Consider the following 26,850-nt stretch of genomic DNA (forward strand, 5'->3'; position numbering starts at 1 on the left):
AGAGAGAGAGGCAGATTCTTAATCAGGAAGGGAATCGAGGGTCATCGGGATAAAGCAGAGGAGTAAAGTTGAGGATCAGCACCGCTGCCTCACAGCGCCAGGGATCCGGGTTCGATTCCAGCCTGGGGTTACAAAGAACAGTACAGCACAGGAGCAGGCCCTTCGGCCTGCCAAACCTGCACCGATCACATTGCCTGCCGAAACTAAAACCGTATGCACTTACAGTCACTGCCTGTGTGGAGTTTGCATGTTCTCCCCGTGTTTGCGTGAGTTTCCTCCGGGTGCTCCAGTTTCCTCCCACAGTCTGAAAGACGTGCTGGTTAGGTGGATTGGCCATGCTAAATTGCCCCTTAGTGTCCACAAATGTGTGGGTTAAGTGAATTGGCCATGCTAAATTGCCCCTCAGTGTCCAAAGATGAGTAGTTAGCTTGATTGGCCATGTTAAATTGTCCCTTAGTATCCAAAGATATGCAGGTTCAGTGGATTGGCCATGCTAAATTGCCCCTTAGTGTCCAAAGATGTTTGGGTTAGGTGAATTGGCCATGCTAAATTGCCCCTTAGTGTCCAAAGATGTGCTGGTTAGGTGGATTGGCCATGATAAATTGCCCCTCAGTGTCCAAAGATGAGTAGGTTAGCTGGATTGGCCATGCTAAATTACCCCTTAGTGTCCAAAGATGTGCGGTTTATGTGGATTGGCCATGCTAAATTGCCCCTTAGTGTCCAAAGATGTGCAGGTTAGGTGGATTGGCCATGCTAAATTGCCCCTTAGTGTCCAAAGATGTGGAGGTTAGATGGATTGGCCATGCTAAATTCTCCCTTAGTGTCCAAAGATGTGCGGGTTAGGTGGATTGGCCATGCTAAATTGCCCCTTAGTGTCCAAAGATGTGCAGGTTCGGTGAATTGGCCATGCTAAATTGCCCCTTAGTGTCCAAAGATGTGCAGGTTAGGTGGATTGGCCATGCTAAATTGCCCCTTAGTGTCCAAAGATGTGGAGGTTAGATGGATTGGCCGTGCTAAATTCTCCCTTAGTGTCCAAAGATGTGTAAGTTAGGGGGATTGTAGATTTCCCCTTAGTGTCAGGGGGATTAGCAGGGAAACACATGGGGTTACAGGGATAGAGCCGAGATGGGATTGTTGTCAATGCAGACTTGAAGGGCCGAATGGCCTCTCTCTGCACTGTCGGGATTCTATGAGTCTATGATCTGGACCCTGTGCGAACCGTCATTTACAGGGGCTCTCACCTATGAGAGCTTCACATACTCCACCCTTGTGTTCCCCATCTACAGGCTGCAGATATTCCCCCGTGACTCTCAGCATGCCCACATGGCACTCTCATGCCCCCTTGCAAAATGAAGAGGAGGGAACTTCCATCTTCAACTTCTATCTCTCTGCACCCTCTTGTAAAGAGTTCTGGAATATTCCTTTGAAGGTCATCAGTGAGTGATGTTCCCTATGGAATTGGCATTTTGTCAACTCCCCAACAGCTCATTACATAAGAACATAAAGACTAGGAGCAGGAGTTGGCCATCTGGCCCCTCGAGCCTGCTCCGCCATTCAATAAGATCATGGCTGATCTTTTCGTGGGCTCAGTTCCACTTAACCGCCCGCTCACCATCACCCTTAATTCCTTTATTGTTCAAAAATGTTGTCTATCCTTGCCTTAAAGACAGAATTCCACAGATTCACAACCCTTTGTGTGAAGAAGTTCCTCCTCAACTCAGTCCTAAACTTCACAAGACGCGAACTACTTCGATGTGAAAACAAACTCTTAATTTTGGTTTTGAATTCACTTTCAAAGAGAAATTTCTGGTTTTTCAAAAGATTTCTTAATCGGTATTTTGGGATGTTTCACTTATAAATTGACCCATCCCATCCCAATTCTCGACACGTCTAGCAGGGAGCAAATAAGGCAGCACGGTGGCACAGTGGTTAGCACTGCTGCCTCACAGCGCCAGGGATCCGGGTTCGATTCCCGGCTCGGGTCACTGTCTGTGTGGAGTCTGCATGTTCTCCCCGTGTCTGCGTGGGTTTCCTCCGGGTGCTCCGGTTTCCTCCCACAGTCCTAAAGACGTGCTGGTTAGGTGGATTAGCTGTGCTCAATCCTCCCTCAGTGTTACCCGAACAGGCGCTGGAGTGTGGCGATTTTCACAGTAACTTCATTGCAGTGTTAATGCGAGCCTACTTGTGACATTAATTAATAAACTTTAAAAAGCAAAGTGGATGTTGGGATCTCGGAATGTGGACCAGGCACCTGCGTTTGTATCGGAATTTTTACTTATTCCTTTAGCAATTCGCCAAAGATCCTCAGACAGCACCTTCCAAACCCACGACCACTTCCATCTAGAAGGACAAAGGCAGCAGATACCTGGGAACACCACCATCTGCAAGTTCCCCTCCGAGACACTCACCATCCCGACTTGAAAATATATCGGCCGTTTCTTCGCAGTCGTTGGATCAAATCCTGGAATTCCCGCCCTGACGGCATTGTGGATCAACCCACAGCAGGTGGACTGCGGCGATTCAAGATGGCAACTCACCACCACCTTCTCGGGGCAGCACGGTGGCACAGTGGTTAGCACTGTTGCCTCACAGCACCAGGGACCCGGGTTCGATTCCCGGCTCGGGTCACTGTATGTGTCGGGTTTCTCCCCGTGTCTGCGTGGGTTTCCTCCGGGTGCTCCGGTTTCCACCCACAGTCCAAAGATGTGCGGGTTAGGTGGATTGGCCATGCTAAATTGTCCCTTCGCGTCCAAAGATGTGCGGGTTAGGTGGATTGGCCATGCTAAATTGCCCCTTAGTGTCCAAAGATGTGTAGGTTAGGTGGATTGGCCATGCTAAATTGCCCCTTAGCGTCCAAAGATGTGCAGGTTAGGTGGATTGGCCATGCTAAATTGCCCCTTAGTGTCCAAAGATGTATAGGTTAGGTGTATTGGCCATGCTAAATTGTCCCTTCGCGTCCAAAGATGTGCGGGTTAGGTGGATTGGCCATGTTAAATTACCCCTTAGCGTCCAAAGATGTGTAGGTTAGGTGGATTGGCCATGCTAAATTGCCCCTTAGTGTCCAAAGATGTATAGGTTAGGTGGATTGGCCATGCTAAATTGTCCCTTCGCGTCCAAAGATGTGCGGGTTAGGTGGATTGGCCATGTTAAATTACCCCTTAGCGTCCAAAGATGTGTAGGTTAGGTGGATTGGCCATGCTAAATTGCCCCTTAGCGTCCAAAGATGTGCAGGTTAGGTGGATTGGCCATGCTAAATTGCCCCTTAGTGTCCAAAGATGTGTAGGTTAGGTGAATTGGCCATGCTAAATTGTCCCTTCGCGTCCAAAGATGTGCGGGTTAGGTTGATTGGCCATGCTAAATTGCCCCTTAGTGTCCAAAGATGTGTAGGTTAGGTGGATTGGCCATGCTAAACTGCCCCTTAGTGTCCAAAGATGTGTAGGTTAGGTGGATTGGCCATGCTAAATTGCCCCTTAGTTTGAGAAGAACTAGCTAGGGTATATACATGATGTTGCAAGGATAGGATAGGGCCTGGTCGATTGTGGCCGATGCAGACTCGATGGGCTGAATGGCCTCCTTCTGCACTGTAGGGATTCTATGATTCTATGAGGGGCAACTAGGGATGGGCAATAAATCCTGGCCAGCCAGCGACGCCCATGTCCCACGAATGGATTTTTTTGAAAATCATTTGTTAGGGGCACTGACAAGGGTGACATTTGATGTTCTTGAACAGTTTGCCTTCAAGGCCGCTTTGAGTCATTATCTCAGCAGTCTGGATGTGGAGATGGGTGGCAAGGTTCAGGCTTCAGATCCAACAGCAATTAAGGAAAAGCCAAAACGTTTCCAGGCAGGGCGGTGGTGTCTGGGGGATGGTGCCGTGCCGAGGTGCAGAGACATACACCAGAAGCTTACCGCCCTGCCCGCCACAGGAATTAGTGCGGGCGAGGGGCGGACAATGGGGAGGTTCGTTGACCTCGGGCGGGATTTTAGGGTTTGGGGTCGAGCGGGGTCGTACAATCCCAGCCATAGGAAGAGAGTTGGGAGAGTGGACGGAAGTAAACCTGAGGTCATCCATTTTGATAGGAATAACAGCAAAATGGACTATGATTTAAATGGTAAAAAATTGCAGCATGCTGCTGTGCAGAGGGACCTGGGTGTCCTTGTGCAGGAATCTCAAGGAGTTGGTTTGCAGGTGCAGCAGGTAATTAACGCGGCAAATGGAATTTTGTCCTTCATTGCTGGAGGGATGGAGTTTAAAAACAGCGAGGTTATGTTGCAGCTGTATAAGGTGCTGGTGAGGCCACACCTGGAGTACTGTGTACAGTTTTGGTCTCCTTACTTGAGAAAGGATATACTGGCACTGGAGGGGGTGCAGAGGAGATTCACTGGGTTGATTCCGGAGTTGAGAGGGTTGGCTTATGAGGAGAGACTGAGTAGACTGGGGCTATACTCATTGGAATTCAGAAGAATCAGGGGAGATCTTATAGAAACATATAAGATTATGAAGGGAATAGATAAGATAGAAGCAGGGAAGTTGTTTCCCTGGCGGGTGAAACTAGAACTAGGGGGCATGGCCTCAAAATAAGCAGATTTAGGACTGAGTTGAGGAGGAACTTCTTCACACAAAGGGTTGTGAATCTGTGGAATTCCCTGCCCAGTGAAGCAGTTGAGGCTACCTCATTGAATGTTTTTAAGGCAAGGATAGATAATTTTTTGAACAGTAAAGGAATGAAGGGTTATGGTGAGCGGGCGGGTAAGTGGAGCTGAGTCCACGAAAAGATCAGCCATGATCTTATTGAATGGCGGAGCAGACTCGAGGGGCCAGATGGCCTACTCCTGCTCCTAGTTCTTATGTTCTTAAGTGCGTATTGCTCTTTGGAAGGGCTGGTACAGGATCAGTGGGCCGAGTGGCCTCACCCAGGGCTGTACTGTTCCAAGGGCAGCACGGTGGCACAGTGGTTAGCAGTGCTGCCTCACAGCGCCAGGGAGCCGGGTTCGATTAGTCAGTTTGCTGATGATAAAGATTGGACGGGTGGTTAACGGTGACGCGGAGTGTCTTGGGCTACAAGAAGGTATAGACGGAATGAGCAGATAAGTGGCAGATGGAATTTAACCCTGAAACGTGAGAGGTGATGCACTTTGGAAGGAGTAACTTGACAAGGAAATGCTCAATGAATGGAAGGACACGAGGAAGTTCTGTGGAACAAAGCGACCTTGGGGTGTTTGTCCACAGATCTCTGAAGGTGGAAGGACAGGTTAGTAGGATGGTGAAAAAGACATACAGGACAGTTGCCTTTATCAATCGAGGCATAGATTACAAAAGCAGGGAAGCCATGTTGGAGTTGTATAGAACTTTGGTGAGGCCACAGCTGGAGCACTGTGTGCAGTTCTGGTCACCACATTATAGGAAGGACGTGATCGCACTGGAGGGGGTGCAGAGGAGATTCACCAGGATGCTGCCTGGGATGGAACATTTAAGTTATGGAGAGAGGTTGGGTAGGCTTGGGTTGTTTTCTCTGGAGCAGAGAAGACTGAGGGGCGACCTGATCGAGGTGAACAAGATTATGAGGGGCATGGACAGGGTGGATAAGGAGCAGCTGTTCCCCTTAGTTGAAGGGTCAGTCACGAGGGGACATAGGTTCAAGGTGAGGGGGCAGGAGGTTTTGGGGGGGGGATGTGAGGAATATCTTTTTCACCCAGAGGGTGGTGAGGGTCTGGAATGCGCTGCCTGGGAGGGTGGTGGAGGCCGGATGCCTCACATCCTTTAAAAAGTACCTGGATGAGGACTTGGCGCATCAGAACATTCCGGGCTGTGGACCAAGTGCCGGTAAGTGGGATTAGGAGGGAGTTCAGGCGTTTCCAATGTATCGGTGTGGACGCAATGGGCTGAAGGGCCCCTTCTGCGCTGGATGATTCTATGATTCTATCAACATGCAGACTCTGCACAGACAGTAACCCGAGGCTGGAATTGAACCCGTGTCCCTGGCACTGTGTGTCTGTGTGGAGTTTGCACATTCTCCTCGTGTCTGCGTGGGTTTCCTCCAAGTGCTCCGGTTTCCTCCCACAGTCCAAAGATGCGCGGGTTAGGTTGGTTGGCCGTGCTAAAATTGCCCCTTAGTGTCCTGAGATGTGTAGGTTAGAGGGAACAGCGGGTAAATGTGTAGGGATGTGGGGGTAGGGTGTGGGTGGGATTGTGGTCGGTGCAGACTCGATGGGCCGAATGGCCTCTTTCTGCACTGCAGGGTATCTATGATGATGATGTGAGGCAGCAGTGCTAACCACTGTGCCACCGTGCCGCCCATTAAGGGCTATGAGGGCAGTTGACCTAAAGATGGGCCCAAGAGGTTGGTTTTGAGGAGAACTTTGGAGAAGAGAAATGTGGAACAATTTAGGGAGAGAATTCCCGAGCTTTGCACCCAGGGGCCTGTTGGTCAGGCCACCAATCTGGTGTTAAAATCACAAGAACAGACAGAAGAAGACAAGAACTAGGAGTGGGAGTCGGCCATTCGGCCCCTCGAGCCTGCCCTGCCAATTCAATATGATCGTGGCTGGTCTCGTCTCAGCCTTGCCCGCACCTTGCTGCCCGCTCCCCGTAACCCTCTGCGTCTTATAGACCTCAATGAGACCTCCTCTCATTCTCCTAAACTCCAGCGAGCGTCGGCCTGACCTGCCCAATCTCTCTCTCCCTCGCAAGAAAGTTCTTTCAACCCTGGGATAAACCCAGTGAATCTCCTCTGCTCAGGAGACCAGGATTGGAGGAGGGCAGAGATCTGGGAGGTTCGCAGGGGCTGGAGGAGGACTACAGAGACTGGGAGCAGGGGGGGGGAGGCGGGGGTGAGGCTGGGGAGAGACTGGAAAATCATTAAGATTAAAGTATCAAAATCGAAGACTCACTTGACCGTGTAGACATTGTAGGTGGGTGAGCACTGAGCGGGGAGGGGGAGATGGGGGGCGGAGGGCTTGGGGTATTGGGTCAAGTTTGGGGAGGGAGGGAATGTAGGGGACCAGCCAGGGGAGCGTTGTAACAGTTGACTCTCGAGGCTATAGGGCGGCACATTGGCACAGTGGTTGGCACTGCTGCCTCACAGCACCGGGCACCCGGGGTCACTCTCTGTGTGAAGTCTGCACATCCTCCTCGTGTCTGCGTGGGTTTCCTCCGGGTGCTCCGGTTTCTTCCCATAGTCCGAAAGATGTGTGGGTTAGGTTGATTGGCCATGATAAATTGCCCCTTAGTGTCAGGCACCCGGAGGAAAGCCACCCAGACACGGGGAGGACATGCAAACTCCACACAAACAGTGACCCGAGCCGGGAATCGAACCCGGGTCCCTGGCGCTGTGAGGCAGCAGTGCTGACCACCGTGCCACCGCGCCGTCCATGTTGTTGGCATTTATTGCAAAGGGACTGGAGTATAAAAGTAGAGAAGTGTTGCAGTTGTGCAGGGTGTTGGTGAGACCACATCTGGAGGATTGTGTCCAGTTTTGGTCTCTTTATTAGAGGAAGGACGCGGTGACATTGGAGGCAGTTCAGAGGAGGTTCCCCAGATTGATTCCGGGGATGAAAGGGTTGACGTATGAGGAGAGATTAAACAGTTTGGGGTTTGTACTCGCTGGAGTTTGGAAGGATGAGAGGGGATCTGATCGAGGGATATAAAATACTAAAAGGGATTGATAGAGTAAATGTGGACCAAATGTTTCCCCGTGTGGGGCAATCTCGAACAAGAGGTCACAGGGTAGAGGCTGAGAGGCGGTAGATTTAAAACTGAGATGAGGAGGAGCTACTTCTCGCAGAGGGTGGTGAGTTTGTGGAACTCGCTGCCCCATCGCGCGGGGGAGACTGAATCATTGAATGGATTCAAGAAGGAGATGGATAGATTTCTGATATAAAAACGGGTTAAAGGGAGATGGGGAAGAGGTGGGGAGGTGGATTGGGAGAGATCAGCCATGATCTGATTGAATGGGGGAGCAGGCTCGAAGGGCTGAATGGCCTCCTCCAGCTCCTAATTCCCATGTTCCTGTTTTCCCGCAGAGAAAATTTGCTCGAAATATGAGGAATATTTCACCGAAGAGGCGGCGAATAAAAATCTGGGATTAAGAATCTACTGATGACCCATTGTCGGAAAAACCCATCTGGTTCCTTTAGGGAAGGAAATCTGCCGTCCTTACCCCGGTCTGGCCTACATGTGACTCCAGAGCCACAGCCAATATGGTTGACTCTCGACTGCCCTCCAAGGGGCAACTAGGGATGGGCAATAAATGCTGGGCCCAGCCAGCGACGCCCGTGTCACTGAACAGATAATAATAAGATAATCTGCGGTTTGTGATGTCGACAGAAGGATATCGATTGGCCAGAACCCCAGGGAGCAAACTTCCCATCGACAGAATAGTGACCCGAGGGATCAGGTACATCCACCAGGGGGAGCTGTCGGGCCCTCAGTTTAAATTCTTACCCTCAACACTGACCCTCTGACAGTGCGGCACTCCCTCAGCACTGACCCTCTGACAGTGCGGCGCTCCCTCACTCCTGACACTCTGACAGTGCGGCACTCCCTCAGCACTGACCCTCTGACAGTGCGGCACTCCCTCAGCACTGACCCTCTGACAGTGCGGCACTCCCTCAGCACTGACCCTCTGACAGTGCGGCACTCCCTCAGCACTGACCCTCTAACAGTGCGGCACTCCCTCAGTACTGACCCTCTGACAGTGCGGCACTCCCTCAGTACTGACCCTCTGACAGTGCGGCACTCCCTCAGCACTGACCATCTGACAGTGAGGCACTCCCTCAGTACTGACCCTCTGACAGTGCGGCACTCCCTCAGTGCTGATCTCCTGACAGTGCGGCACTCCCTCAGCACTGACCCTCTGACAGGGCGGCACTCCCTCATCACTGACCCTCTGACAGTGCGGCATTCCCTCAGCACTGACCCTCTGACAGTGCGGCACTCCCTCAGCACTGACCCTCTGACAGTGCGGCCCTCTCTCAGCACAGACCCTCTGACAGGGCGGCACCCCCTCAACACTGACCCGTTGACAGTGCGGCACTCCCTCAGCACTGACCCTCTGACAGTGCAGCACTCCCTCAGCACTGACCCTCTGACAGTGCGGCACTCCCTCAGCACTGACCCTCTGACAGTGTGGCACTCTCTCAGCGCTGACCTTCTGACAATGCGGTACTCCCTCAGCACTGACCCTCTGACAGTGCGGCACTCCCTCAGCACTGACCCTCTGACAGTGCGGCACTCCCTCAGTACTGACCCTCTGACAGTGCGGCACTCCCTCAGCACTGACCCTCTGACAGTGCGGCACTCCCTCAGTACTGACCCTCTGACAGTGCGGCACTCCCTCAACACTGACCCTCTGACAGTGCGGCACTCCCTCAACACTGACCCTCTGACAGTGCGGCACTCCCTCAGTCCTGACGCTCTGACAGTGCCGCACTCCCTCAGTCCTAACCCTCTGACAGTGCCGCACTCCCTCAGCACTGACCCTCTGACAGTGCGGCACTCCCTCAGCACTGACCCTCTGACTGTGCAGCACTCCCTCAGTACTGACCCTTTGACAGAGAGGCACTCCCTCAGTACTGACCCTCTGACAGTGTGGCACTCCCTCAGTACTGATCCTCTGACAGTGTGGCACTCCCTCAGTACTGATCCTCTGACAGTGCGGCACTCCCTCAGCACTGTCCCTCTGACAGTGCGGCACTCCCTCAGTCCTGACGCTTTGACAGTGCGGCACTCCCTCAGTACTGACCCTCTGACAGTGTGACACTCCCTCAGTACTGACCCTCCGACAGTGCGGCACTCCCTCAGTACTGACCCTCTGACAGTGCGGCACTCCCTCAGCACTGACCCTCTGACAGTGCGGCACTCCCTCAGCACTGACGCTCTGACAGTGCGGCACTACCTCAGCACTGACCCTCTGACAGTGCGGCACTCCCTCAGCACTGACCCTCTGACAGTGCGGCACTCCCTCAGCACTGACGCTCTGACAGTGCGGCACTCCCTCAGCACTGACCCTCTGACAGTGTGGCACTCCCTCAGCACTGACCCTCTGACAGTGCGGCACTCCCTCAGCACTGACCCTCTGACAGTGCGGCACTCCCTCAGCACTGACCCTCTGACAATGCGGCACTCCCTCAGCACTGACCGTCTGACAGTGCGGCACTCCCTCAGTACTGACCCTCTGACAGTGCCGCACTCCCTCAGCACTGACCCTCTGACAGCGCGGCACTTCCTCAGCACTGACCCTCTGACAGTGCGGCACTCCCTCAGCACTGACCCTCTGACAGTGCGGCACTCCCTCAGCACTGACCCTCTGACAGTGCGGCACTCCCTCAGCACTGACCCTCTGACAGTGCGGCACTCCCTCAGCACTGACCCTCTGACACTGCGGCACTCCCTCAGCACTGATCCTCTGACAGTGCGGCACTCCCTCAGTTTTGACCCTCTGACAGTGTGGCACTCCCTCAGCACTGACCCTCTGACAGTGCGGCACTCCCTCAGCACTGACCCTCTGACAGTGCGGCACTCCCTCAGTACTGACCCTCTGACAGTGCGGCACTCCCTCAGTACTGACCCTCTGACAGTGCGGCACTCCCTCAGCACTGACCATCTGACAGTGAGGCACTCCCTCAGTACTGACCCTCTGACAGTGCGGCACTCCCTCAGTGCTGATCTCCTGACAGTGCGGCACTCCCTCAGCACTGACCCTCTGACAGTGCGGCACTCCCTCAGCACTGACCATCTGACAGTGAGGCACTCCCTCAGTACTGACCATCTGACAGTGAGGCACTCCCTCAGTACTGACCCTCTGACAGTGCGGCACTCCCTCAGCACTGACCCTCTGACAGGGCGGCACTCCCTCATCACTGACCCTCTGACAGTGCGGCATTCCCTCAGCACTGACCCTCTGACAGTGCGGCACTCCCTCAGCACTGACCCTCTGACAGTGCGGCCCTCTCTCAGCACAGACCCTCTGACAGGGCGGCACCCCCTCAACACTGACCCGTTGACAGTGCGGCACTCCCTCAGCACTGACCCTCTGACAGTGCAGCACTCCCTCAGCACTGACCCTCTGACAGTGCGGCACTCCCACAGCACTGACCCTCTGACAGTGTGGCACTCTCTCAGCGCTGACCTTCTGACAATGCGGTACTCCCTCAGCACTGACCCTCTGACAGTGCGGCACTCCCTCAGCACTGACCCTCTGACAGTGCGGCACTCCCTCAGTACTGACCCTCTGACAGTGCGGCACTCCCTCAGCACTGACCCTCTGACAGTGCGGCACTCCCTCAGTACTGACCCTCTGACAGTGCGGCACTCCCTCAACACTGACCCTCTGACAGTGCGGCACTCCCTCAACACTGACCCTCTGACAGTGCGGCACTCCCTCAGTCCTGACGCTCTGACAGTGCCGCACTCCCTCAGTCCTAACCCTCTGACAGTGCCGCACTCCCTCAGCACTGACCCTCTGACAGTGCGGCACTCCCTCAGCACTGACCCTCTGACTGTGCAGCACTCCCTCAGTACTGACCCTTTGACAGAGAGGCACTCCCTCAGTACTGACCCTCTGACAGTGTGGCACTCCCTCAGTACTGATCCTCTGACAGTGTGGCACTCCCTCAGTACTGATCCTCTGACAGTGCGGCACTCCCTCAGCACTGTCCCTCTGACAGTGCGGCACTCCCTCAGTCCTGACGCTTTGACAGTGCGGCACTCCCTCAGTACTGACCCTCTGACAGTGTGACACTCCCTCAGTACTGACCCTCCGACAGTGCGGCACTCCCTCAGTACTGACCCTCTGACAGTGCGGCACTCCCTCAGCACTGACCCTCTGACAGTGCGGCACTCCCTCAGCACTGACGCTCTGACAGTGCGGCACTACCTCAGCACTGACCCTCTGACAGTGCGGCACTCCCTCAGCACTGACCCTCTGACAGTGCGGCACTCCCTCAGCACTGACGCTCTGACAGTGCGGCACTCCCTCAGCACTGACCCTCTGACAGTGTGGCACTCCCTCAGCACTGACCCTCTGACAGTGCGGCACTCCCTCAGCACTGACCCTCTGACAGTGCGGCACTCCCTCAGCACTGACCCTCTGACAATGCGGCACTCCCTCAGCACTGACCGTCTGACAGTGCGGCACTCCCTCAGTACTGACCCTCTGACAGTGCCGCACTCCCTCAGCACTGACCCTCTGACAGCGCGGCACTTCCTCAGCACTGACCCTCTGACAGTGCGGCACTCCCTCAGCACTGACCCTCTGACAGTGCGGCACTCCCTCAGCACTGACCCTCTGACAGTGCGGCACTCCCTCAGCACTGACCCTCTGACAGTGCGGCACTCCCTCAGCACTGACCCTCTGACACTGCGGCACTCCCTCAGCACTGATCCTCTGACAGTGCGGCACTCCCTCAGTTTTGACCCTCTGACAGTGTGGCACTCCCTCAGCACTGACCCTCTGACAGTGCGGCACTCCCTCAGCACTGACCCTCTGACAGTGCGGCACTCCCTCAGTACTGACCCTCTGACAGTGCGGCACTCCCTCAGCACTGACCCTCTAACAGTGCAGCAGTCCCTCAGCACTGACCCTCTGACACTCCGGCACTCCCTCAGCACTGATCCTCTGACAGTGCGGCACTCCCTCAGCACTGACCCTCTGACAGTGCGGCACTCCCTCAGCACTGACCCTCTGACAGTGCGGCACTCCCTCATCACTGACCCTCTGACAGTGCGGTCCTCCCTCAGCACTGACCCTCTGACAGTGTGGCACTCCCTCAGCGCTGACCCTCTGACAGTGCGGAGCTCCCTCAGCACTGGCCCTCTGACAGTGCGGCACTCCCTCAGCACTGACCCTCTGACAGTGCGGCACTCCCTCAGCACTGACCCTCTGACAGTGCGGCACTCCCTCAGTACTGACCCTCTGACAGTGCCGCACTCCCTCAGCACTGACCCTCTGACAGTGCGGCACTCCCTCAGTACTGACCCTCTGACAGTGCGGCACTCCCTCAACACTGACCCTCTGACAGTGCGGCACTTCCTCAACACTGACCCTTTGACGTTGCGGCACTCCCTCAGCACTGAACCTCTGACAGTACGGCACTCCCTCAGCACTGAACCTCTGACAGTACGGCACTCCCTCAGCACTGAACCTCTGAGAGAGCGGCACTCCCTCAGAGGACCCTCTGACAGTGCGGCACTCCCTCAGCACTGACCCTCTGACAGTGCGGCACTCCCTCAGCACTGACCCTCTGACAGTGCGGCACTCCCTCAGTCCTGACGCTCTGACAGTGCGGCGCTCCCTGAGCACTGACCCTCTGACAGTGCGGTACTCCCTCAGTACTGACCCTCTGACAGTGCGGCACTCCCTCAGCACTGATCCTCTGACAGTGCGGCGCTTCCTCAGCACTGACCCTCTGACAGTACGGCACTCCCTCAGCACTGACCCTCTGACAGTGCGGCACTCCCTCAGCACTGAACCTCTGACAGTGCGGCACTCCCTCAGCACTGACCCTCTGACAGTGCGGCGCTCCCTCAGCACTGAACCTTTGACAGTACTGCGCTCCCTCAGTACTGACCCTCTGACAGTGCGGCACTCCCACAGAGGACCCTCTGACAGTGCGGCACTCCTTCAGCACTGACCCTCTGACAATTCGGCACTCCCTCAGCACTGACCCTCTGATAGTGCAGCACTTCCTCAGCACTGACCCTCTGACAGTGTGGCACTCCCTCAGCACTGACCCTCTGACAGTGCGGCACTCCCTCAGCACTGACCCTCTGACAGTGCGGCACTCCCTCAGTACTGACCCTCTGACAGTGCGGCACTCCCTCAGCACTGACCCTCTGACAGTGTGGCACTCCCTCAGCACTGACCCTCTGACAGTGCGGCACTCCCTCAGCACTGACCCTCTGACAGTGCGGCACACTCTCAGTACTGACTCTCTGACAGTGTGGCACTCCCTCAGCACTGACCCTCTGACAGTGCGGCGCTCCCTCAGCACTGACCCTCTGACAGTGCGGCACTCCCTCAGTACTGTCCCTCTGACAGTGCGGCACTCCCTCAGCACTGACTGGAGGAGGTTACAGAGACAGGGAGGAGGTTTGGGAGCTGGAAGAGGTTACAGAGATAGGGAGAGGTGTAGGGGCTGGTGGAGGTTACAGTGATGGGGAGTGGTTTCGGGGCTGTAGGAATTTACAGAGATAGGGAGGGTTGTGGGGGCTGGAGGAGGGCACAGAGAAAAGGGAGGGTTGTCGGGATTGGAGGAGGTTACAGTGATAGGGAGGGTTGTCGGGATTGGAGGAGGTTACAGAGATAGGGATGGGTGTCAGGGCTGGAGGAGGTTACAGAGATAGGGAGGGGTGTAGGGGCTGGAGGAGGTTACAGAGATAGGGAGGGGTGTAGGGGGCTGGAGGAGGTTACAGAGATAGGGAGGGATGTAGGGGCTGGAGGAGGTTACAGAGATAGGGAGGGGTGTAGCGGGCTGGAGGAGGTTACAGAGATAGGGAGAGGTGTGGGGACTGGAGGAGGTTACAGAGATAGGGAAGTGTGTAGGGGGCTGGAGGAGGTTACAGAGATGGGGATGTGTGGGGGCTGGAGGAGGTTACAGAGATCGGGATGTGTGAGTGATGGAGGAGGTTACAGAGATCGGGATGTGTGAGTGATGGAGGAGGTTACAGAGATGGGGATGTGTGGGGGCTGGAGGAGGTTACAGAGATGGGGATGTGTGAGTGATGGAGGAGGTTACAGAGATAGGGAGAGGTGTGGGGGGCCTGGAGGAGGTTACAGATGTGGGGAGAGGTGTAGGGGGCTGGAGGAGGTTACAGAGATAGGGAGAGGTGTGGGGGGGTTGGAGGAGGTTACAGATGTGGGGAGAGGTGTAGGGGGCTGGAGGAGGTTACAGAGATAGGGAGGTGTGGGGGGCTGGAGAAGGTTACAGAGATAGGGAGAGGTGTGGGGGGCTGGAGGAGGTTACAGAGATAGGGAGGTGTGGGGGGCTGGAGGAGGTTACAGAGATAGGGAGAGGTGTGGGGGGCTGGAGGGGGTTACAGATATGGGGAGAGGTGTGGGGGGCTCGAGGAGGTTACAGAGATGGGGAGGGGTGTTGGGGCTGGAGGAGGTTACAGAGATAGGGAGAGGTGTGGGGGGGCTGGAGGAGGTTACAGAGATGGGGAGGTGTGAGGGCATTGATGTATTTGAAAATTAGGATGAGAATTTTCAAATTGCGGTGTCAGTTCAGTTGAGCCAGTGAGGGTCAGCGGGCTCGGGGATGTGGGGAGATGGGCGGTGGTGATAGGGGAACGGGATTGGTTGCGAGTTAAGACGCAGGAAGCCGGCTTTTGGATGATCTCAAGTTTATTGAGGACGGAATGTGGGAGGGCAGCCAGGATTGTGTGGGATTAGTCGAGTCTGGAGTAAGAAACACGTGAATGAGGATTGAACGACTGATTCCGGGGATGGTGGGACTGATGTATGAGGAGAGATTGATTAAGTTCGGATTGTTTTCACTGGAGTTCAGACAAATGAAGGGGGGGATCTCACAGCGACTTATAAAATTCTAACAGGACTAGACAGGGTAGATGCAGGGAGGATGTTCCCGATGGTGGGGGGAGCCCAGAACCAAGGGGTCACAGTCTGAGGATTGGGGGTAGACCATTTAGGACGGAGGTGAGGAGACATTTCTTCACCCGGTGAGCCTGTGGAATTCATTCCCACAGGAAGTAGTTGATGGCAAAACATTGAATGTATTCAAGAGGCGGCTGGAGATAGCACTTGGGGCGAATGGGGTCAAAGGTTATGGGGGGAAAGCAGGATTAGGCTATTGAGTTGGATGATCAGCCATGATGGTGATGAATGGTGGAGCAGGCTCATAGAACATAGAACAGTCCAGCACAGAACAGGCCCTTCGGCCCACGATGTTGTGCCGAGCTTTATCTGAAACCAAGATCAAGCTATCCCACTTCCTATCATCCTGGTGTGCTCCATGTGCCTATCCAATAACCGTTTAAATGTTCCTAAAGTGTCTGACTCCACTATCACTGCAGGCAGTCCATTCCACACCCCAACCACTCTCTGCGTAAAGAACCTACCTCTGATATCCTTCCTGTATCTCCCACCACGAACCCTATAGTTATGCCCCCTTGTAATAGCTCCATCCACCCGAGGAAATAGTCTTTGAACGTTCACTCTATCTATCCCCTTCATCATTTTATAAACCTCTATTAAGTCTCCCCTCAGCCTCCTCCGCTCCAGAGAGAACAGCCCTAGCTCTCTCAACCTTTCCTCATAAGACCTACCCTCCAAACCAGGCAGCATCCTGGTAAATCTCCTCTGCACTCTTTCCAGCGCTTCCACATCCTTCTTATAGTGAGGTGACCAGAACTGCATACAATATTCCAAATGTGGTCTCACCAAGGTCCTGTACAGTTGCAGCATAACCCCACGGCTCTTAAACTCCAACCCCCTGTTAATAAAAGCTAACACACTATAGGCCTTCTTCACAGCTCTATCCACTTGAGTGGCAACCTTTAGAGATCTGTGGATATGGACCCCAAGATCTCTCTGTTCCTCCACAGTCTTCAGAACCCTACCTTTGACCCTGTAATCCACATTTAAATTAGTCCTACCAAAATGAATCACCTCACATTTATCAGGGTTAAACTCCATTTGCCATTTTTCAGCCCAGCTTTGCATCCTATCTATGTCTCTTTGCAGCCTACAACAGCCCTCCACCTCATCCACTACTCCACCAATCTTGGTGTCATCAGCAAATTTACTGATCCACCCTTCAGCCCCCTCCTCGAAGTCATTAATAAAAATCACAAAGAGCAGAGGACCAAGCACTGATCCCTGCGGCACTCCGCTAGCAACCTGCCTCCAATCCGAAAATTTTCCATCCACCACCACCCTCTGTCTTCGATCAGATAGCCAGTTACCTATCCAATCGGCCAACTTTCCCTCTATCCCACACCTCCTCACTTTCATCATAAGCCGACCATGGGGGACCTTATCAAACGCCTTACTAAAATCCATGTATATGACATCAACTGCCCTACCTTCATCAACACACTTAGTTACCTCCTCAAAAAATTCTATCAAATTTGTGAGGCACGACTTGCCCTTCACGAATCCGTGCTGACTCTCCCGGATTAATCCGCATCTTTCTAAATGGTCATAAATCCCATCTCTAAGGACCTTTTCCATCAATTTACCAACCACCGAAGTAAGACTAACCGGTCTATAATTACCAGGGTCATTTCTATTCCCTTTCTTAAACAGAGGAACAACATTCGCCATTCTCCAGTCCTCTGGCACCATTCCCGTGGACAGCGAGGACCCAAAGATCAAAGCCAAAGGCTCTGCAATCTCATCCCTTGCCTCCCAAAGAATCCTAGGATACATTTCATCAGGCCCAGGGGACTTATTGACCTTCAGTTTATTCAAAACTGCCAGTACATCCTCCCTCCGAACATCTATTTCCTCCAGCCTATTAGCCTGTAACACCTTCTCTTCCTCAAAAACATGGCCCCTCTCCTTGGTGAACACTGAAGAAAAGTATTCATTCATCACCTCGCCTATCTCTACTGACTCCATACACAAGTTCCCACTACTGTCCTTGACCGGCCCTAACCTCACCCTGGTCATTCTTTTATTCCTCACATAAGAGTAAAAAGCCTTGGGGTTTTCCTTGATCCGACCCGCCAAGGACTTCTCGTATCCCCTCCTAGCTCTCCTAAGCCCCTTTTTCAGCTCATTCCTTGCTAACTTGTAACCCTCAATCGAGCCATCTGAACCTTGTTTCCTCATCCCTACATAAGCTTCCCTCTTCCTTTTCACAAGACATTCCACCTCTTTCGTGAACCATGGTTCCCTCACCATAGAACCATAGAACCATAGAAAATTACAGCTCAGAAACAGGCCTTTTGGCCCTTCTTGTCTGTGCCGAACCATTTTATGCCTAGTCCCACTGACCTGCACTTGGACCATATCCCTCCACACCCCTCTCACCCATGAACCCGTCCAAGTTTTTCTTAAATGTTAAAAGTGACCCCGCATTTACCACTTTATCCGGCAGCTCATTCCACACTCCCACCACTCTCTGCGTGAAGAAGCCCCCCCTAATATTCCCTTTAAACTTTTCTCCTTTCACCCTTAACCCATGCCCTCTGGTTTTTTTCTCCCCTAGCCTCAGTGGAAAAAGCCTGCTTGCATTCACTCTATCTATACCCATCAAAATCTTATACACCTCTATCAAATCTCCCCTCAATCTTCTACGCTCCAGGGAATAAAGTCCCAACCTATTCAATCTCTCTCTGTAACTCAGCTTCTCAAGTCCCGGCAACATCCTTGTGAACCTCACTTGGCCATTTCCTCCCTGCCTGACAGGGACATACCTATCAAGGACATCCAGTATTTGTTCCTTGAAAAAGTTCCACTTTTCATTAGTTCCTTTCCCTGACAGTTTCTGTTCCCAACTTATGCCCCCTAATTCTTGCCTAATCACATCATAATTACCTCTCCCCCAATTGTAAACCTTGCCCTGCCGAATGGCCTCCTCCTGCTGCTATCTTCTATGTTTCTATGTTTCTATGACAGATCTGATGCTGTACCTTAACTGAAACTATTCCAGAAGCCCTCCTTCTGTGGAAGAGTTTTTTTTCTAGCATCTATGGGTCATTGAGTGCAGTCCACACATGACCTGAGCTGCGGGAGGCTTTGCCAGAGAATTTTTGACAGCTGTGTTTGCAACCCTTGTTCGTGGAGATGCCACTCAATCCTATCGAACCTTAGTTAGGCCGCACTTGGAACATAGTGTTCAATTCTGGTCGCCACACTACCAGAAGGATGTGGAGACTTTGGAGAGGGTGCAGAGAAGCTTTACCAGGATGTTGCCTGGTATGGAGGGCATTAGCTACGAGGGGAGGTTGGAGAAACCCAATTTGTTCTCACTGGAATGACGGAGGTTGAGGGGAGACCTGATAGAAGTCTACAAGATTATGAGGGGCATGGACAGAGTGGAAAGTCAGAAGCTTTTTCCCCAGGGTGGAAGAGTCAATTACTAGGGGGCACAGGTTTAAGGTGCGAGGGGTAAGGTTTAAAGGAGATGTACGAGGCAGATTTTTTACACAGAGGGTGGTGGGTGCCTGGAACTCGTTGCCGGGGGAGGTAGTGGAAGCGGACACGAGAGTGACTTTTAAGGGGCGTCTTGACAAATACATGAATAGGATGGGAATAGAGGGATACAGTCCCCGGAAGGGTAGGGGGATTTAGTTCAGTCGGGGCAGCATGGTCGGTGCAGGCTTGGAGGGCCGAAGGGCCTGTTCCTGTGCTGTAATTTTCTTTGTTCTTTGTACCTGCGAATAAAGAGTGTTGGGAAAAAAGTCAGGGGGGGATGAAAGGAAAGGAGAACAGGGCGTACTTCTTCTGGGAAGGAACTAGGAACCCTCTTCCATCTCATTTCCTTCCCTCTCTATCTTGAGAGTCTAACAGAGTTTGGACCTGCCATACCTGCCCGTCAACTCATCAATGCGCCACGCCAACACTGTTCAACTTTACATTCACCTCATCTGAACACAGAACCGTTAGCTTTCATCCTGGCTTCCTTCGGGACTGCTGGTCCTGGTCTCTCTCCTCAAGGACTGGGCCAAGGATGACGGCACTTCAGTTAATGTGGAGAAGCTGGTGTCATCCACTTGGGTACAATTAACACTCTTGACACCAAGAGTACTCAATCTTCCAAGCTTTATTACTTGTCTACAAGGAGAACACACATAACAACAAAGAACAAAGAACAGTACAGCACAGGAAACAGGCCCTTCGGCCCTCCAAGCCTGTGCCGCTCCTTGGTCCAACTAGACCACATGCAGTGGGATGCACTGCGAGGTGTTCTGTCGATTCGTCCACAGGTATTGCAGTTATAATTCATGACAGCAAATAAGAGATAAGGAACATTCTAAGCCGTAATTAGGATTAGGGCGGGGATGTGGCAGATGAAGTATAACGTTGACAAGTGTGAGGTTATCCACTTTGGAAGGAATAATAGTAAAATGGACAATTATTTAAATGGTGAAAATTTACAACATGCTACTGTGCAGAGGGACCTGGGGGTCCTTGTGCATGAATCGCAGTTTGCAGGTGCAGCAGGTGATCAAGAAGGCGAATGGAATGTTGGCCTTTATCGCGAGAGGGATGGAGTATAAAAGCAGGGAGGTCTTGCTGCAACTGTACCAGGTACTGGTGAGGCCGCAGCTGGAATACTGTGTGCAATTTTGGTCCCCTTATTTGCGGAAGGATGTATTGGCCTTGGAGGGAGTGCAGAGAAGGTTCACCAGGTTGATACCGGAGATGAGGGGGTTAGCTTATGAGGAGAGATTGAGTAGATTGGGCCTGTACTCGTTGGAGTTTAGAAGGTTGAGGGGAGATCTTATAGAGACATATAAGATAATGAAGGGGCGAGACAGGGTAGAGGCAGAGAGATTCTTTCCACTTCGAAAGGAAACAAGAACTGGAGGACACAGCCTCAAAATAAGGAGGAGTCAGTTTAGGACAGAGTTGAGGAGGAACTTCTTCTCTCTGGAATTCTCTGCCCATTGAAGCAGTGGGGGCTACCTCGTTAAATATGTTTAAGTCACATCCACCTAACCTACACATCTTTGGACACGAAGGGACAACTTAGCATGGCCAATCCACCTAGCCTACACATCTTTGGACACTAAGGGACAATTTAGCACGGCCAATCCACCTAATCTTCACATCTTTGGACACTAAGGGGCAATTTAGCATGGCCAATCCACCTAATCTTCACATCTTTGGACACTAAGGGGCAATTTAGCATGGCCAATCCACCTAATCTTCAAATCTTTGGACACTAAGGGACAATTTAGCATGGCCAATCCACCTAATCTTCACATCTTTGGACACTAAGGGGCAATTTAGCATGGCCAATCCACCTAACGCTCACATCTTGGGACACTAAGGGGCAATTTAGCATGGCCAATCCACCTAACCCTCACATCTTGGGACACTAAGGGGCAATTTAGCATGGCCAATCCATCTAATCTACTCATCTTGGGAGGAAACCGGAGGAAACCCACGCAGAGGGAAGAACGTGCAAATTCCACTCAGACAGTGACCCAAGCCGGGAATCGAACCCGGGTCCCTGGTGCCGTGAGGCAGCAGTGTTAACCACTGTGCTGCCTGAGCTGGACTTTGAGGGGGATATTTTTATCTTGGTACAGGGATCGAAATAGCACAACACTTGCTGAAAATGTACCAGGGAGCCAGAGAGCTGCCTAATGCCACCTATTACTCCAAGCACATTCTGTACTGTATATCTCAGGCAATAGGGTCCTGTGTGCTGTACACAGTTATGGCAGCAATGTGGAACACTGGTCAGCAGACCCAAAGCCAATATAAACCTCCCCTTTGTAAAGTCTCTGAGGCCTATATTTAGTCTGAGTGTAACTAATACATAGCACACACCTGCTGTTCCGCACAGTGACCTTTCTACTGGGGGAGGGGTGGGTCAAACTTTACGTCAGTGTAACTCCTTCAATGAATTGCAAACCTCGACAGACTTGGCTTCCACACTCCCAACACTCACTCGGGATTCAGCCTCAATCCAGAGAGACAGGAGCGCCGCTCCCCAATCCGGGCTGCACTCCCAGTGCAGTGCAGTGGGGGGTGCTACACTTCCACCGCTGTTCCCTATCAGAGGAGACTTCACACCGAGGTCCCGTCTACCCTCTGAATTAGAGATAGAAGATCCCGAGGCCTTTATTGGAGTTGAGCAGCCGGCACGGTGGGCACAGCGGGTTAGCACTGCTGCCTCACAGCGCCAGGGACCCGGGTTAGACTCCCGGCTTGGGTCACAGTCTGTGTGGAGTCTGCACGTTCTCCCCGTGTCTGAGTGGGCTTCCTCCGGGAGCTCCGGTTTCCTCCCACACTCCAAAGATGTGCAGGTTAGGTGGATTGGCCATGCTAAATTGCCCCCTCAGTGTCCAAAAGTGTGTAGGTTAGGTGGATTGGCCATGCTAAATTGCCCCTTAGTGTTCAAAAGTGTGCGGGTTAGGTGGATTGGCCATGCTAAATTGCCCTTTAGTGTCCAAAGATGTGCAGGTTAGGTGGATTGGCCATGCTAAATTGCCCTTTAGTGTCCAAAGATGTGCGGGTTAGGTGGATTGGCCATGCTAAATTGCCCTTTAGTGTCCAAAGATGTGCAGGTTAGGTGGATTGGCCATGCTAAATTGCCCCTTCGTGTCCAAAGATCTGCAGGTTAGGTGGATTGGACATGCAAAATTGCCTCTTAATGTCCGAAGATGTGTAGGTTAGGTGGATTGGCCGTGCTAAATTGCCCCTTAGTGTCCAAAGATGTACGGATTAGGTGGATTGGCCGTGCTAAATTGTCCTTTGGTGTCAGGGGGATTAGCAGGGAAAATACGTGAGGTTACGGGGATAGGTCCTGGATGGGATTGTGGTCGGTGCAGATTCGATGGGCCGAATGGTCTTCTTCTGCACTGTAGGGAATTCTAGTCTCTCGTCATAGACGGCGATAATAGCAGTATTATCACAAGGCAATTAATCCAGAAACTCAGCTAATGTTCTGGGGACCCGGGTTCGAATCCCCGCCACGGCAGATGGTGGAATTTGAATTCAATAAAATAAATCTGGAATTAAGAATCTACTGATGACCATGAAACCATTGTCGATTGTCTGAAAAACTCATCTGGTTCACGAATGTCCTTTCGGGGAGGAAATAGAGTCATAGAGTCATAAAGGTTTACAGCATGGAAACAGGCCCTTCGGCCCAACTTGTCCATGCCGCCCCTTTTTTTTAGAACCCCTAAGCTAATCCCAATTGCCCGCATTTGGCCCATATCCCTCTATACCCATCTTACCCATGTAACTATCTAAACGCTTTTTAAAAGACAAAATTGTACCCGCCTCAACTACTACCTCTGGCAGCTCGTTCCAGACACTCACCACCCTCTGTGTGAGAAAATTGCCCCTCTGGACACTTTTGTATCATAGAATCATAGAAACCCTACAGTGCAGAAGGAGGCCATTCGGCCCATCGAGTCTGCACCGACCACAATCCCACCCAGGCCCTACCCCCACATATTTACCCACTAATCCCTCTAACCTACACATCCCAGGACTCTAAGGGACAATTTTTAACCTGGCCAATCAACCTAACCCGCACATCTTTGGACTGTGGGAGGAAACCGGAGCACCCGGAGGAAACCCACACAGACAGTGACCCGCCTCTACTACTACCTCTGGCAGCTCGTTCCAGACACTCACCACCCTCTGTGTGAAAAAATTGCCCCCTCTGGACCCTTTTGTATCTCTCCCCTCTCACCTTAAACCTATGTCCTCTAGTTTTTAGACTCCCCTACATTTGGGAAAAGATATTGACTATCTCGCTAATCCATGCCCCTCATTATTTTATAGACCTCTATAAGGTCACCCCTCGGCCTCCTACGCTCCAGGGGAAAAAGTCCCAGTCTATCCAGCCTCTCCTTGTAACTCAAACCATTAAAGTGAGAGAGGAAGGATTTAAATGGGGCCAGAGGGGCAACTTCTTCACTCAGAGGGTGGTGCGGATATGGAATGAGGCTGCCAGGGAAAGTGGGTGAGGCGGGTACGATGGTAACTTTTAGAAAGCAGTTGGATAAGTACATGGATGGGGAAGGATTAGAGGGTTATGGCCCAAATGCGGGCAATTGGGACTAGCTAGGAGGGCACCATGGACAGTGCATCGCGGTTGGGCTGAAGGACCTGTTTCCGTGCTGTATTGTTCTGTGACTCTATGAAGAAACCTTCTGGTTTATGTCCAAATAGTGTTGGCATCCTGCCCAGTGCTTCTGTTCCCACTCACTGCCAGAGATAGAGGGGGTTTGATTATAAATGTGAGTCATACCAGTCCTGAGAGAGGGAAACTTTAAGGCAATCACAAGGTCACAAGCACCTCTGTCTACTTTTCCAAGCGTTTGACTTTAGCAGGCCGGTCTAGAATATTTTCAAAGTGCGTTCGGAGTGGGAGGGATTCCAGGTTCCACAATAACGCCTCCAACACCGCTTCAGTGGGCAGCACAGTGGGTTAGCACTGCTGCCTCACAGCGCCAGGGACCCGGGTTCGATTCCCGGCTTGGGTCACTGTCTGTGCGGAGTCTGCACATTCTCCCCATGTCTGTGTGGGTTTCCTCCGGGTGCTCCGGTTTCCTCCCATAGTCTGAAAGACGTGCTGGTAAGATCATAGAAATCCGACAGTACAGAAAGAGGCCATTCGGCCCATCGAGTCTGCACCGACCACAGTCCCACCCAGGCCCTACCCCCATATCCCTACATATTTTACCCACTAATCCCTCTAATCTACGCATCTCAGGACACTAAGGGGCAATTTTTAGCATGGCCAATCAACCTAACCCGCACATCTTTGGATTGTGGGAGGAAACCGGAGCACCCGGAGGAAACCCACGCAGACACGAGGAGAATGTGCAAATTCCACACAGACAGTTAGGGTGCATTGGCCGTGCTAAATTCTCCCTCAGTGTTGTCCGAACAGGCGCCGGAGTGTGGCGACTAGGGGATTTTCACAGTAACTTCATTGTGGTGTTAATGTAAGCCTATTAGTGACTAATAAATAAACTTTAAACTTAAGTTCTCCCTCAGTGTTACCCAAACAGGTGCCGGAGTGTGGCGACTAAGGGTGTTTTACAATAACTTCATTGCGGTGTTAATGTAAGCCTACTTGTGACACTAAAAACTAAACTTTAAACTTAAATTCTCCCTCAGTGTTACCCGAACAGGCGCCGGAGTGTGGCGACGAGGGGATTTTCACAGTAACTTCATTGCAGTGTTAATGTAAGCCTTACTCTTGACACTAATAAATAAAATAAACCCAGGCCGACACTCAGGGGCGATTTCTGCCACCCTGCCCGCCACGGGAATCATAGCGGGATGAGGGGCGGACCACGGAAAGATCCGTTGACCTCGGGCGGGATTTTCCGGTTTCGGGGCGAGCAAGATCGGAACATCCCACCCTCAGGTGTCGTACTGAGGGAGTGCTGCACTGTCTTCCCGGCATTAAACTGTCTGCCCCCTCCCCGACTTCCCCCCCGACTTCCCCCCCCGCACTCCCCAGGTAGTCAGAACAGATCCAAGAATCATAGAATCCCGACAGTGCAGAAGGAGGCCATTCGGCCCATCGAGTCTGCACCGACCACAATCCCACCCAGGCCCTTTCTCTGTAAATCCATGCATTTACTCGAGCTAGTCTCCCCCCTGACACTAAGGGGCAATTTAGCACGGCCAATGCACCCTAACCAGCACGTCTTTCGGACTGCGGGGGGAAACCGGAGCACCCGGAGGAAACCCACGCAGACACGGGGGAAGAAGGTGCAGACTCCGCACAGACAGTGACCGGGAATCGAACCCGGGTCCCCTGGCGCTGTGAGGCAGCAGTGGTAACCACCTAAGAAGGGCTATTGGAGGATGAGCAGAGGGTTAAGTGATGCCTGGTCTGGATTAGTTCCTTGACAGCTTCAGAGGACAGAAAATGGGACGGAACAGGCTGTGTCCGAACCCTCACTCTGGGTGCGATCTCCTTCTTCCTGACTACTGCCTTCCTGCGGGTATGAGAACAGCTCAGGGGAGGTGATGGGCCAGCGGTATTATCGCTAGACTATTAATCCAGGGACTCAGCTAACGTTCTGGGGGACCCGGGTTCGAATCCCCGCCACGGCAGATGGTGGAATTTGAATTCAATAAAAAAAATATCTGGAATTAAGAATCTACTGATGACCCATTGTCGGAAAAACCCATCTGGTTCCCTTTAGGGAAGGAAATCTGCCGTCCTTACCCGGTCTGGCCTACATGTGACTCCAGAGCCACAGCCAATGAGGTTGACTCTCAACTGCCCTCCAATGGCAACTAGGGATAGGCAATAAATGCCGACCCAGCCAGCGACGCCCGTGTCCCACAAAGGAATAAAAAAAAGAATAATTACTCCATATCAGCAGGACGCTACACTGAAAGGAAAGTTAAGAACACATTGGGAGCGATCTTACTGTTGTAGCCCACCGGCCGAGGGGCAGGGCAAGCCGGTAAGATCGCGATAAATCAGGTTCGAGCCCGAGTTCTCGCCTCTCGCGATCTTACCGGCACCGGATATCCGGCACATTCAGCCTCCCACACGTTTGGAAACGGGCGCGGGGCAGAATAAATTATTGAAGAATATTTGAAAGGAATCAGAGCCCGGATCGTCCCGGGCACATTTGCCTCTGTGGCTTCACCGGGTCGGGTTCTCTCCATAAATGGGGACCGGTCATGATGGCTTCACTGGTAGAAATGATGTGGAGATGCCGGCGTTGGACTGGGGTAAACACAGTAAGAAGTTTAACAACACCAGGTTAAAGCCCAACAGGTTTATTTGGTAGCAAAATTTGGTAGCAAATGCGTGTGTCCTTTCTTGGACACACGCATCTCCATTAAGGACGGTCACCTCAGCACCTCACTGTACCGCAAGCCCACGGATAACCTCACGATGCTCCACTTCTCCAGCTTCCACCCTAAACACGTTAAAGAAGCCATCCCCTACGGACAAGCCCTCCGAATACACAGGATCTGCTCGGATGAGGAGGATCGCAACAGACACCTCCAGACGCTGAAAGATGCCCTCATAAGAACAGGATATGGCACTCGACTCATCGATCGACAGTTCCGACGCGCCACAGCGAAAAACCGCACCGACCTCCTCAGAAGACAAACACGGGACACAGTGGACAGAGTACCCTTCGTCGTCCAGTACTTCCCCGGAGCGGAGAAGCTACGGCATCTCCTCCGGAGCCTTCAACATGTC

General features: G+C 52.6%; 1 protein-coding gene across 3 annotated transcripts in view; it reads right to left on the reverse strand.

Annotated features, from left to right (window-relative positions):
• The window catches only part of LOC144481683 (putative G-protein coupled receptor 139), a 57,052-nt gene that overhangs the window by 20,077 nt on the left and 10,125 nt on the right, over window positions 1-26,850 (reverse strand). Inside the window, exon 3 of one of the 3 annotated variants that reach the window (XM_078200820.1) lies at window positions 19,551-19,742. The exons of the other annotated variants lie outside the window; for them this stretch is intronic. The gene's annotated coding sequence lies outside the window, so the exon portion shown is untranslated. The remainder of the gene's footprint in view (window positions 1-19,550; window positions 19,743-26,850) is intronic. 3 annotated transcript variants of the gene reach the window in all.

This window comes from Mustelus asterias, chromosome 31, assembly GCF_964213995.1.
Source record: "Mustelus asterias chromosome 31, sMusAst1.hap1.1, whole genome shotgun sequence".
NCBI classification, from domain to species: Eukaryota; Metazoa; Chordata; class Chondrichthyes; order Carcharhiniformes; family Triakidae; genus Mustelus; species Mustelus asterias.